Below are 13391 nucleotides of genomic sequence, written 5' to 3' on the forward strand. Positions count from 1 at the left end.
TTGTCATTAGCCACAGACAGTAACTCTGCTAAACACATAGCCAGCCAGCAAGATTTTAAAAAGCTGTAATATTTTAAAATACTGGTGTTAAAAATGGATGTTAACATGCTGCAAATACCCACCAACACAAACATGTCTGTGTGTTCAGAACGCTGAACGATTTGGTGAAAATACCGAAATGTGATTTTTTTTTTCTACATATTTTGCGATCGTGATTTCATCTGTGGTATATTTTATATTGAGTCAAATCAATATTCATGGTGAAATATCTTCAAACATGTCATGGAGCATTACCAAATGAGATACTATCAAAAGCACGGCTGCCATACAAGAAGGAGGCATAAGTTTGTAAAAGCAGCGACACAACAGTTTAAAACTAGAGTCAAAGTCGCTGCAAAATGTACAAGATGCAGCTATTGAACAACAAAACTGGGCCACAGCATTTATGCCCAAACCACATAGTGGGAAAGCATGACCAACCAGTGGAAGTTTCAATCTGCTCTACACAGAACATTATTAAGTTGCCAACCCTTGTATTCCTTTGCAATTTGCCAGTTGCAGTGTTTCAAATTGTGATTCAGACGATTAAGAACTGTAAATTGTTCCAATTGGTGCCCCAAGAAAGAGCCCAAGTATCTCAGCTGCCTCCACAGCCACTGCTGCAGCTCTAGCTGCTCATTAACGAGCCAAACTACCTTAACTGTCAGATTTTATAACACTGACATGCATTTGTCTCTTTAAATTCCCAAATCTAGGCCTAAAACTAAATGTTCTGTTCAGTTTGATGTCGTAGAACCTGACCTGCACAGAACTCCGACCTCAACATCTTTAGGATGAAGTGGAACCAAAAGGCGTTTTATAGTCAGGTGTCCACATACTTTAGGTCATGTAGCATAACAGTGTTCCAAGATTAGGAGACCCAAGCGGCAACAAAAATCAAATGTCGGTGCTTAAAACCTCGCTAATGGCTTTACTAAGAAGCGGAAAACCACTCACGGTGCTTTGCCTTTTAAAGCTGCTGCACATTCCAACCTGTTTTTTTCTGTTTTTTTGGTGCCCTTCAGTGCCAAACGTTGTTTCACCCCCTCCTCACCCACCCACCCACCAGCTTATTTCCTGCCATTACATTTAAGTTATAGTAGAGTCTTTTGTTTTTGCCCCATGTGAGCAGGTAAAGTGCCATTCGTCATGTTTTTCCCCCCCACAGGTGGCTTCTTTGATTGGCCTGCGCTTGAACAACTCCCTTATGAGGATTATGAACACAGCTCTTCATCATATTTGGAGAAAGTGAGTCACCGTTTTAAAAAAAAAAAAAGAAAGAAGACTGCTATTGTTGCTCACACTCTAACCTGGGAGCTGACTGAGATCACTGCAAACCCAGATGCCAACGTCATTACGTCAGAGGTGGGTCCCAAGACTAATTAGAGTGGGTGAATGAATGAAAAAGAAAATCCATTTGTGATCAACGTGAGCAGCGGGGTGTCCAAAGATTACAATGGCAGCACTTGTATATAAACCTCTGGGATTTAAGCACTACAGTACGAACATGTTTCAGACTGCCTCGGGGCCGTTTCCAAAGATATAGGATCGCTCAAGCGGCTTAAACCCAACTCCTCTCAAGCATTTTTATAAATGAATCCACGCCTGTCAGCCCCTTTAGAGACCCATTTGTACACTCATCCCGACAGCAGAACCAGAAATATCACTGGTTTAGAGAAAGGCGTGCAGTCACACTCTGCTGCCCGGCAGAATTGAACTATTGATCTGGTGACACACTAAAACCTCCAACAAAGCAACTTTACTGGAAAGATATGTGGACACGAAACGATAGGAAAAAAGAATCTGAGAAGTTGGCTTTGCACTTTTAACTTTCAGCCAAGTGTGGTTTATGTACACATACAGCAATAAGGTCGATGAATTTTGCTTAATAATTCGGGGAATGGGATTTTAAGGGTCAAATATACTAATTATAGATGCAGATGCATGTGTTAAACAGCTCCACCAGTAACCTTTACCTTATTAACAAGTCCACATTGTGTTTTAGCGCAAAGATAAGACGTCAACACCAGGGCTGAGCGTTTCTACCTCAAAGTCTCAAAAACACAGATTCGGACTAATCAGGTTTCAAATCTAAGAAACTTAAAAAGACCATATTCTGTTCACTTATAGGATCAGACTTTCTGTGTGTGGCAGAATTACCCCAATATCAAACTTGCCATTATCCATCCATTATCTATACACCGCTCAATCCTCACTAGGGTCATGGGGGACTGGAGTCTATCCCAGCTGACTTAGGGTGAAGGCAGAGGACACCCTGGACAGGTAACCAGTCTATCACAGGGCTACACTTAGAGACAGACAACCAATCACACTCACATTCACACCTACGGACAATTTAGAATCACCAATTAACCTCAACATGTTTTTGGACTGTGTGGGAGGAAGCTGGAGAACCCGGAGAGAACCCACACTGCACGGGGAGAACATGCAAACTCCACACAGAAAGATTCCAGTGCAACATGAACCGGCAACCTTCTTGCTGTGAGGCAACAGTGCTACCAACTGCTCCACCCTGCAGCCCAACTTACCATTATATTTTGCAAAATAGTTTTATAGTATTTGAGCATTTGAGTCACAGGTGAGCTGGTGTGCTCAGGCTGCAACACATGGGAAGGATTAGGTGGAAAACGAGGTGGGGAGTTCATAGATCTGCACATTTGAAAAGGAAGAGATTTTGTGGAGTTGCATCCAAGCACATGTAAGACAAGAATGGATTATTTTAATGGGGAAAAAACTTTAAATATGTAACCTTGATAGACAGAAATGTGATTTTAGGGGCTAAATCATGAACTACAGAGGGACTTTTCAGGGGGCCACTCTACCAAAATTACAAACGAAGCTTAATGAACTGATCATGAGGGGAACCACTAAACCTGGAAATGTCTTCTGTGGCTCTCAAGTTTAGAAAAGAACCCTGATGACTTAGTCCAGTCAAGGAAGATCTAATAAAAGATGCTTTTTTTTTTTAGAAAATCAAAGACTATTTCTGCAATATAACCTGACGAACAAGACAAACTGAACATTAGTTTAACATAAGGTGTTTTCTTGGTGTTCAGATTCTCCCTCCTTTGACAGGTTCCACATTCGATCGCTACGTTTTCCTCTTAACTGCAGACTTCGATGCTTGCAAAACCCCCCTTTAACCTTCTGGTGTCAATCTTCTGTATTTAGATTTTTCCTAAGATTTCCTAAATGACAGCACACACTTCAAGTCTGCTCTTGCACGTATATATTATTAATCTTGCGTTAAATACACACAGTGGCTGCACAGGATGCAGCAGCAGATATCGCTGGCAGCAGATAAGAGGTGTGAACTTCTAATAGCTTCACAGCTGGACGTCACCGTTCAGCCGGTGAGCGGAGCGGCTGATACCGATCAGGTAACTCAAGCGTGACTTCAGCAGTCTGAACCGACGCCATGATTCATCTGTGTGACAGACGTGACAAGAGTTTATGTAATGTTCCAGTGAGCAACCTCCATAAGGATTTATCACCGAACTGTCATGTTGCATGAAAAAAAAAAAAAAAAACGCCACAAATATTCCAATGTTTGACCCTAAAGTACAAAATGTGGCACTGTGGAAGATGATAGAAATGATTACGGAGCTGCATGTAGCGGTTGTGTCTTGGTTTTTGGTTTTCTTTTGTTTGATTCATTCCTTCTGTTTGTCTATGTGCAGGTTTCTCTTTTCCGTTAATTCCTGTTTCATTTTGAAGCCGCCCTTTCACTTGTGTTGCTTGTTTTTTACATTTCTGGCCTTTGTCTCCATTTCCATCCTTGTTAAATTTACCTGTTTTTTTCCTCCATTATTTATTCACCTCATGTGTTCCTTGCTGCTCTCTTGTTTATCCTCCTGCTCACCTTCATCCGCCTGCGGTTTGTGCATTTAACTTTTTAAACCTTTTGTGTTTCTTTATTTCTTGCTTCAGTTTTACACCATGCTTTTGTTACCTGTTTTTGGACACTGGGTTAGTTTTTAGTTTTGGTTTCTGTATGTTTCTGGGATTTTTTTATTTCCACAACCTGCTTTAGCATCTGCGAATGTCTTTATGTGGACATTAACTACTCAAAAAAACAACACTACTTAAAACAACCTCTTTATTTTTGTTATTAAAATTGTGATTAAAAAGTGTCCATTGCATGTCCCGGAACACAATGTTTTACCTTGAACAGACTAAACAAGCAAATTCAACAGTTAGGAAGCAAAAGATATTCAATTTACTGAGTAACCTTGTTTTTAAAATTATTTTTATTCAGCCAATCAGTTCTTCAACTAATGCAATAAAGGATAGAATTAGTACAACATTGCCAATATATCTGTTGGCAGATTTACCATCTGATACTGGCCGATCAGAGCGATATCTCTATTGGCATATGCTGTGTCTTGTTCAATATGTGCAAATATGTAAACTTTTAACATAATAAAACAGATGCTTGGGGTAATTCAGTCATGGTGTAATCAGAAGGTTTGTCCAGCAGAGCAGCTCAGATTCCACCACTTACAACATGATCAGCACTGTCTGCAGCACATGTAGCAGACGGTGGTGCCGAGTCATGTGGTGTCTCTATGCTAAGCTGCTGACAAATCTGTGAAATTTAAATCTTGGTAAGTTAATAAACAATGACCCCATCATTTCCTCTTTTGATTAGAACTCACACAAGTAGAATGAACATCTGCGGTACATCGATACTGGAGTTTTGTTAGTCACTGAAATTGGTATCAGCTCCCAAAATCATGTCCCGCTCAGACTCTAATAATTACAAACAGGAAAACCTGCCATGTGGAAACAACGCCTAAAGGCTGAAATATCCATATAATAACATTTAGATTCTGATTATTTTATAAATAACCAAAAAGCCGTGACCATTGTACTGATATTCTGCCTGATTTCATTCATCACTTTTTTAGGAATGTAAGTCTAGATTTGCACAAAATGTACATTCTGCTCCGTGAATAGTAAAATCTCATTTATATGGCTTTGTTTTGACCCACAGTGACATAAGCTTCGAACGATTTACAAACTGCAGTGAAACATAACAACAACAACAACAACATTAGCATCAATCACACAATCCACAACCTCCCATGTCACGCCGACGAGCGCGAGGGTTTGCTGATGCTACAATATCTCAATGAGCAGTAATTTAATTTATCGCCTGCAGGAACTGGAGAATGTTCTCACACACTTACTGATCTAACGCTGCCATGGTCTTTATTAAGCCCCACTTGTGTGGGAGCTTTCATGAAAGAACATTTCATGTGCCAACCCGGTGCCCTGAAGGAAAACCCAGGAACACACTCATGCGCTTTTTTTTCCCCTTTTTCCCCAACACTGTAATCAAAGGATCAAGCCATTACGATGGGGGGGAGGAGGAGGGGAGGAAGGAGGGAGGGAGGCTGCCAATCATGTCTGTTCTGTTTCCTGCAAAAGTAAAACAGATGTTTGAGTCCTGCAAATGTGTGAACACTGAGGACTTTTAGGGGCTGGCTCAGGCTTTGGGTAACTTTGCCATTTTGTCCTGTTCAGCTGCGTTCAGAGTAAGACATGAGCTTGTATATGCCAATAAAAAACGTTTTTCAACTTATAAATAGAAGTGACCAAACTGCTTTCACGTTGTTTATTCCAGCTGCTCAGCACTCAGTTTATATTGGTAACAAAATACAAACAAACTGAAGGCCCTGTACTTAACAGAAGGTCTTTTTTCAGTTAATTGGTCCAGTTAAACCTCCGCTTTACCTCAGATTGAGTGGAGCTAAACTGGTAATCGTGAGGACACCAAACTTTGCCATTCTGATAAGAACAAGTCACAAGTCATGTGTTCTTTGAACTTTAAATATCACATTTTCTTTACTTGTTGCACAAACTGATAAAAGAATTGTCGAATCCAGAGGTCAAATCAGGTAAATGCACCTCCTTCAACTTCAAGAGTGTAATATTTTGCTTTTCTCATACCCCTTAGGGGTTGTGGGATCAGTGACCTTTATGCACTGGGTAAGAACACTGCTAATCCAATACACAGATGATGAACATCTCCAAAGTCCAAGGACTCGCCTTCCCGTGCTTTAAGTCCTCCAGGTGAAGCTTCACACGAGCAGGTGTAAAGACACAGTGGGTAAAACCATATGTCATGGATCTATAAAAGGACAACTGTAGAGTTTGTCAGGTGGTTGAACAACACCCCCTCTATGAAACCAGGCTTCTCACCCACCATCAAGCATGGCCATTCAGAGCAGCTATAAACACTCCTGCCTTCCAAAAAGTGCTCGGCCGGTACCTCGTACATAGTAGCTCATTATGAGCCGAGCTTCAGGCCTCGACTTGAACTGGAACAACAAGAGCAGCACACAGAGTTGGACGTTCCAGATCAGGGCAATGTCATGGCATAATGGGGTAAACCACTGACGCTACAGCAGGAAAGGCTGTTTTTGAAATATTTTTTGGTGTACCATCAATCAAAGTCCTGATGATGTATCTGCAGACATAAATAAAATAAAGGACATTCTTAAAGTTTGACCACTATAGTAAGGTACTGGTACGTTGAGGGCCATGATTTGGGTCCACTTGGCACCTTAAGCCTTGATTCTACTACCTTGGGTATACGTTCATGGAAACCTGCCAAGACCATGGATGCATAGTTGTTGCTATTATAATAGTTTCTGGTCTGCTTGGAGGGCTGCTTTCCACATATGTACAACAGGCCGCCATCTACATGCTCAACACATGTTCACTGCTACCAGTTGCACACACAACTGCCCTCGTAATGTAGTCACCACATGGATAGACGATGAGGACGCAAATTTAGTGCTGCATGTGGACTTGTGTGACCTTGGAGAGATAACAAAATATACGTTGCGAAGGTGGAAACTCTTAGAGGGAAGTATCACTGCAGATCAATACAAAGTGGTTCCAAGTGATCACCTAAATCCTGTGATGAAATATTTGTATTCTGATGGGAGTGGTCTCTTCTTCCAGTTTAACAATGCTATCATACACAGGACGCAAAGGGTCATTGAATAGTTTGGCAACTATGAGACAAGCAAAATTTTAACAATTTCCTCAACCGACGGTCAGCAAGTCTTAAGAATAACTGAAAATCGCTTAGTAGATATATTACATGTCCTAAAAAATCCATTTTGACCAAAGTCACATGACATGGGTGGCTCATATGGTACAGTCAAGTAAGAACCATCTCATAGTGTTGCTGTTTGAGCATATTTTAGCTAAAAAACTGCACAAAAGTTCAGGCCAGTAGTCATTAAGCGTCACAAGACTCTTTGTCTTGGTTGCACTTTACTAGCTAATCTCCCACAATGCTCTCTGCTTGCCAACACAGAACTACAGGTCGTTCGAGTGACCACCTCCATGGGTTGCTACACCTGTGAACAGTAAGAGGCTCCACCTGGTGGCACAACCAGGTACTACAGCTACCATAACATTTTTGACATGCATGGCCACCATCTTCGAATGTATTTTTAAATTAACTAAATTGTAAGTGCAATTAACTGATTAAAGATTAAACATTAACATCCCTGAGAAGAATAAAAAAAAATATGTGAATCCTATGTTGTAGCCTTCACAGTCACCAGATCTCAACCCAACTGAACACCTGCTTTAAAACACAAAATGAAAGAACATGTTTTAGAAGAAGGGTGTTCGATCCCTCCAGTAGAGTTTCAGAGACTTTAAGAATCAGCGTCGAAGTGCATTCTGGCATAATGTGGTGGTCCAACACCTTACTAAGACACTTTATTTTGGTTTTTCCTTTGATCAGTCACCCATCTGTATATACTGGACTCCATTTAAGAAGAATAAACAGTAATGTTCCCGAGAACAAGCAATCATTTACTGTAAATAAGACTGTAAAATCAGCACATGTTGCAGGGGTACGCCAAAGACCAACATCAGAAGGTAAGAATAAACTGTATACAGTGCAGCAAAGAAAAAAAAAGAAGTTCTAAAAATTACAAACAAAGACAACAGCTGCGTGCGATCTTCGTTTTTTGTTGGCATGCCATGTTCTGATCCTCCCCATAAATCTCCTGAGTTGCTTTCTGATGAGGGAAAGTGAAAATCTGTGTCATAAATGAAGGCCTTCATGATGATCCACCATTGTCACACAACAGCTTACGAAAGCCTCCAGAGAGACACACAGACGAATAGTAAAAACACGCCACTAATTCTGTATTTACTCTACTTCAATAGCTACTACAGCAATTATTTTCCAGAAACACTTTAATTTACGCGAGAACACTGATATAATTCAATGAGCCCTGACAATGCATGTGTAACAATGAACAAAAGTCAGTTTCGGGTTTCCTCACTGATGCTCATCCAGAAGCGTACATGCTTGGACTTCAAACACAACAGAGAGTTTATGATCTAATGAAAGCTCTGACAGGATGATCAAATGTGAATCATCTGTGATCTTTTTGGAAATAGTTTTGTGTTTTCTGAGTCACAGCAAGTCTCATGAATACTGCATTGCTCTATAAAGCGACATTAATTCAATCATTCAACAGGATTTCTACACGTCAGCAAGTGCCACCAAGTGCAGATAGTTCTGAAAAGTTTGACAGATGGAGCAATTTCAAACCAGAAATGTTTTACATAACTGGAAAAAAACTCCAACTTTGAACGTGGTCCTTGTTTTCCAGAGTGAAAAACCTCAAACATTCAAATATTCTCATTCCAGAGGGATGATGCCTCGGCGTGAACATGAACACCAGCTTCTTGGAACAAGATTGTCCGCGGATGTGACTTGTGGAGCAGAGAGAGGCCAGAAAAAAAAAAACGAGAAGCCGTACACTCCACCAGAGTCCACATTTATAATTCCAAGGCGTGGACACACCTCACTTGATCGTACTAATTTTTTGGCTCAGACATCAGTGGAGCCTGTAAGAAGCTTACAAACTTTACGACAGGCTGTTACTGTAGGTACCAAAGCCCTGGTCCACCGTGAGCCAACAACAAAGAATGGCGCGCAGCCAGAATAAAGCCCGTCGACACTTCCTCTATTTTTGTAATTCTCCAGAGTTGCGGCAATTAGCGGGCTTGGCTGGTGCCCAACTCTGAGGCTGTCCACTGCAGCTACAGGTCAGTCTGACGGCAGGGGAAAGCAGCCAACTCACTGAAAGACGCTGAAAACAGGTCAAAACCGGCAAAGTGACACATGACATTTCAGTTTTAGGTCAATTATTGGTGCATGTGTTTGTTTTATTAACTGAAAGTGGAATGTTTGGTCTGACACTACCTGGCCATTTACCAAACACACGATCAGTCACGAGATTGAAACCAGCTGCCTGATACTGTGCAGGTCCGTTTGTGCTGCCAACACAGCCCTGATGAATGCCAGCGCCCACTGCAAACATCAGTGTTCTTCATATTGTGCATTTAATGTTGTGCCTGTGTTCATGAACCAGCCTCGACTTGCTACATTCAGCTGAAATTACAGGAAATTAAGCGTATAGAGAATACTTGCAGTTTACGAGCAGACCAAGTGTGCTGGAAGATTTGAAGATTTCCTTGCCCATGTAAAGAAGTTTTGCAAAAGGCTCAAGGAAAACGACGAAGAGACCAAAGTGTTGACCCAGACTCCAAATTCACCAGATTTTAACCCAATAAGACATTTGAGGGATGCATCAGAACCAACCTGATCAATGGAGGCCCCACCAAGCTGCTTTGGTAGCACAAGTAGGACCTACACAATATTAAGCAGGTGGTTTTAATGCTATGCCTAAACAGTGTACAGCTCTGTTTGTGTAGATGGTTTCATGTGTTTTGATTGTATAATTAGCAGAGTAGGGCAACTGATGAATATTTCAGTTGATAACTCGTCAAGGCAGCGGTCTACCAATCGTAAGGTTGGCAGTTTAATCCCAACAGCAGGTCAGCTCTGCCACCGTTACTGTGTTGAACTTTGAAACCTAAACTTAAAAAAGCACACGTGGACTACTATTAATTATTTCTGATTGAGATCTCGGACATGTTTATTTTATATTTCGTTTAAACAGTAAAAACAGAATTTACATGAGACATAGCTACCATAGTGGAAGATATAATAAACTTTATTGATCCCTCACTAAGGGAAAGTCACATACTCCAGCAGCTTGATGTAAATACAGCATAGTAAGAAAAGTCTGTCTGATGATGACTATGGTAACTGATTTGATTGCTGATAAAAGATGGAAAAGGATGCAGCCATGTCATTAGAACTTATTGTTGAAAAACTACACCATACGTAAGCAATGGACGAGTCATAAGCAAAATCACAATTAACACACAGCGCGAGTGGAATATCTCACTTAGACCATTTTGTCTTGCAAGAAATTATAATATAAATGTTTTTTGTTCAAATTAATTAGATTATTGTCACTGCACAGTACTAAGACAACAGTTTAGCATCTATGCAAGAAGCAGTAGAGCATTATATCCAGTATGTTACAGGACAAGCAAAATGAACAGTATGGACAGTATTAGCGTCCTAACAGCTAAAATGTAGCAGCATTTTATTATTAATTTACAGTATTGAAGCAACAGAATCCATGTTGTGCATTAACCTGAAAATATTGCCACTCAGAGCCTCATTCATCACCTGTTCACTGATATTTTCACAGCAGGGATCTTCAATGGGATCAGCAGCAGCTACGGAGGTGAAGCAGCCGTTTCTGTCATGAGGGATCACTGAGGGTCACCAATACCGGATACAAACATTGAATGTTCCCTGACCTCGGGCCACAGGTTCAGTCTTTCTCTACAGCACATTGACTCTGTGAACTGATCAGCGTTTCCTTCTCAAACCCAGACAGGCACGTTTTTACTGTTTACCTTTCACACTCAGTGCTCTGTGGCAAACGCCGAGGGACACGGAGGTCGATGGAGAAGTAAAACATGTGCATCAAGTCATGTTACACGCCATGTAGAGCAGCCGGGGGAACGTGGTTCTGGATGTCTGTGAGACTAAAGGATCGTAGAGGTTCTGAACTTCGTACGGTTCACAAAAGCACAGGTTTGCTGGTTTTCTCATATCATTTATACTGAAACTAACTGGACTGTCTCCTTGTCTTATCACGGTCAGTTTTAAAAAAGATGTCAGAGATTCTTAAACTGATTGCCGTCCAAAATCTATTAACCAACAACACTGAAAATGACACATGTAATCTGTGTCGCGCTGGTATTGTAAGTAAAGTGCCAGGAATTAAAACAGCAGACAGACTACGTTAGCGACTGGCTCATCAAGGAAGCTGATCCAGATATTTTTTCTTTTTCTTTTTCTAAGGAGGTGATGGAAACCAAAGCAGAAACCCACCAGGAACAGACATGACTAAAGAAATGACTGTCCTGGATGTGCACAAGAGCAAATATATCCGTCAACTTCGAGTTCGATCACCTGCCCCTGTGGCAAAATAAAAAGAAATCATGTCTTGCTCATCAAAAATGACAACAATAATTTCTGTAGGTTGTTTTAAAGTTGTGTTTTCTAGCTGGAGAACCATTGGATATTGCTGACTGGTTACCGTGGCGATAATCACAGGGACATGATAAGACATCCTCCCTTAAATCAAACCCTCTCCGCCTGGTCTGGCCGACTTCCAGCAGCAGTAATCAGGGGAAGTGGAGCCGGCTGCCACGCTGTCCTGTGCTGGGATCGCATTACTCTAATAGGCTGCGACGGACCAACAGATAGCTCAATTACTGCGCTGCTGCAATTACTGGCCTCTGCTGAGGTTGGAGGCCGAACAGAACAGAAAGATTAAAGACCTTCACCTGCTCTGGTGGAGAATCACCGGGTCTGATAAGTAGGAAACGAGAGATGGAAAGTTGGAGCGAACACAGGAAACACAAGAAAGTCCGTGTTCCTAAACATCTCAATCAGTCAGTCATCGGCAAAGCTCCAAGTGATGAGGACACCTACGTACCGCCACGCTGAGCTGTAACCGAGCTGCAGGTTGGGAAATGCTCACAGATGCAGCACCTTACACTCTTTAACATAGAAGAACCTGGAAGAACCTTTTGACGTTCCTCATCATTGGCACTGTGGAGGAACGTGTTAAGTTAAAAATGGTTACACAAATGGAGCCGATCTTTAGGCTTGTGGTTTACATTTTGACATCTTTATTCCTATAATAGTGAAATATTTTTCTACCCCAAACATAGTAGAGATGCTCGACAATATTGTGGATATTTCAAAATAAAATGGCAACTTTTTATTTTTTAGATTATAGGGAACTTGTCAGTCGTATTGCAAATCATTTGCACAAAAATTTGTTGGTGGCAGCAAATGAAGGACATGCACAGCAGAAATGTACTGTATACTAACTGTAGTACCTGATTGCACCACCAGGCGGAGCTTCTAACTGTTTAGCATTGCAGCAATCAGAGGAAGCGGTCACTCTGATTGTCGACATTTCAATGTAGAAAAGAAGAGAACATTGTGGGAGTTTAGCTAGTTAAGGGCCACCACGAGTCTTCTGTGATGCTTAAAGCCCATTGGCTAGCACACCCGCTTTGTAGGTGAGCTGAAGTGCGTAAAGACTTCATCACTGTGTCCTTGTGGCTGATAATCTACGACTTTAGAGCAGCTTATGTCACGTGACTGCATTCAAAGTGGCTGTATCAGAATATTGAACGATGTCCACGGAGTTAATTTTATGTTAGTGATTATTCACTTAGTGGCTAATAAGGCTGTTGATTACCGGTTAAGAAATTTGTTCAAAATTTGCATCACAATGTGCAACAGGAAAAGGTTTTGTGAATGTTGGACAATAACATCAAAGCCAATAAGGCCATAAGTGAGTTGCCACAACAGGATGATGCAACCAAACTTTGCTTTTTTGTTATGTGCTTTCATCAAGGCATGCATTTAAGTAAAACTATCGAACATTCAATCCAATAATTTTCTTTCTCCTGTTGCTTGAATGTCTATCACTGGTACATATCACCGTTATTTCATTGCCCAAGCCTATGATATCGGTAGAATCCCAATTTGCAGCATTATAATATATACATGTTGAAGTATTGCAATGTGCATAACTTCAAGAAAGGCTAAGTCTTCAAAATAAAATAAATAAATCTAAGTATAAATGCAGGTGTAAAGTGTGAGTTAGCCCTACACCTAGCTCTGTAAAAATCCTCCAGACACTCCTTTTGATTTACTCGAGGTTCCCTTAAGCAACAACTTCTCTAAACTGAGCCGTTAAAGGTTCCTACAAACCCCTCAAGCAATCAGGGTTCCCTGAACATCCCCAGACTTCCTTGAAGGTCTCCTGATTCTAAGAGAGTAATGGAAATACCTCGTGTTAGTACAGTCAGCCTGCTGACTTTATGAGGCC

The 13391-nt window shown here is 41.1% G+C and overlaps 1 protein-coding gene across 1 annotated transcript in view; it reads right to left on the bottom strand.

Moving 5' to 3' along the window:
• The window catches only part of LOC103371509 (collagen alpha-1(I) chain), a 131708-nt gene that overhangs the window by 96246 nt on the left and 22071 nt on the right, over nucleotides 1–13391 (bottom strand). The gene's annotated exons all lie outside the window — the stretch shown is intronic.

The sequence above is a fragment of the Stegastes partitus genome, unplaced genomic scaffold (genome assembly GCF_000690725.1).
Source record: "Stegastes partitus isolate 25-593 unplaced genomic scaffold, Stegastes_partitus-1.0.2 Scaffold1600, whole genome shotgun sequence".
NCBI classification, from domain to species: Eukaryota; Metazoa; Chordata; class Actinopteri; family Pomacentridae; genus Stegastes; species Stegastes partitus.